This window comes from Penaeus monodon, chromosome 30 (genome assembly GCF_015228065.2).
Source record: "Penaeus monodon isolate SGIC_2016 chromosome 30, NSTDA_Pmon_1, whole genome shotgun sequence".
Classification (NCBI taxonomy): domain Eukaryota; kingdom Metazoa; phylum Arthropoda; class Malacostraca; order Decapoda; family Penaeidae; genus Penaeus; species Penaeus monodon.
Window position 1 is genome coordinate 14,278,302 of NC_051415.1, and position 828 is coordinate 14,279,129.

The following is an 828-nucleotide window of genomic DNA, read 5'->3' on the forward strand; positions in this document are numbered from 1 at the left end:
AAGTCCATACTCTTGTGAAAATATTTCTTTGGGAATTAGTATATTTGTAAACAGGAGCCATTTATTCATAAATCCCATTGACAAATTCTAGGGTTTTCAAACATGAATGCATAGAGATGGTGTGCAAGAAGTAAAAAAAAAAGTACAAAATTGCATAGATACTTTGCAGTTCTAAGATACCACCTCTGGCATTTTTCATTCAGAGTAGTACCTTGAATTATTCTTAGTTGATAATATAAAGTGTATCACTATTACATAATGGCAGACAGGTATTTAGTTTGTGGACTCAACAACATTTAAAGAACATAAGGGTTTTTTCAGTGTAACCTGTCTTGTCTCTCCTGTTAATGAGTTCAAGTGTTTGTTTAAATTTGGCAAGTTTTAACCATTGCTCAATCCTGCCTAGTCAGTGTCTTGTATTGTTTACATCAGTGGTTTTTAGGACATTTGTGTTTTTATATATGTGTGCTAAACATTTTTAGCCTTAGAAATCCATGTTTGTTCCATCTTTGTGTTCTACATCTGGTCCTCTACAGTAATAGGATATTTACCAGAGTATAAAAGCATTTTAATATATCCCCTTTTACAATTTTCTTTAATGTATTCTAGCAACAAAAATAATTGTCAATGTATTTGATAACTGTAAAATGCATTACTAGCATGGAACAATTTTAAAAGTAATATATAGAGATATTTATTTTTTGGCTAAAAGCAGATAAATGCCTCAGTTATAAGCAAGTTTGATTTCCATATACAAGTTATTTATTTGTAAAGAGTAAAACTAAAAATAATGGACTGTGATAAATACAGGCAAGAGGCAATGTGGGC

At 30.6% G+C, this 828-nt stretch overlaps 1 protein-coding gene across 1 annotated transcript in view; it reads left to right on the top strand.

Annotated features, from left to right (window-relative positions):
* The window catches only part of LOC119592536 (fat storage-inducing transmembrane protein-like), a gene marked incomplete at its 5' end in the record, with an annotated part of 9,040 nt that extends 8,482 nt beyond the window's left edge, over positions 1-558 (top strand). Inside the window, 1 exon segment of the mRNA XM_037941400.1 lies at positions 1-558.
* Positions 559-828: the final 270 nt, after the last annotated feature.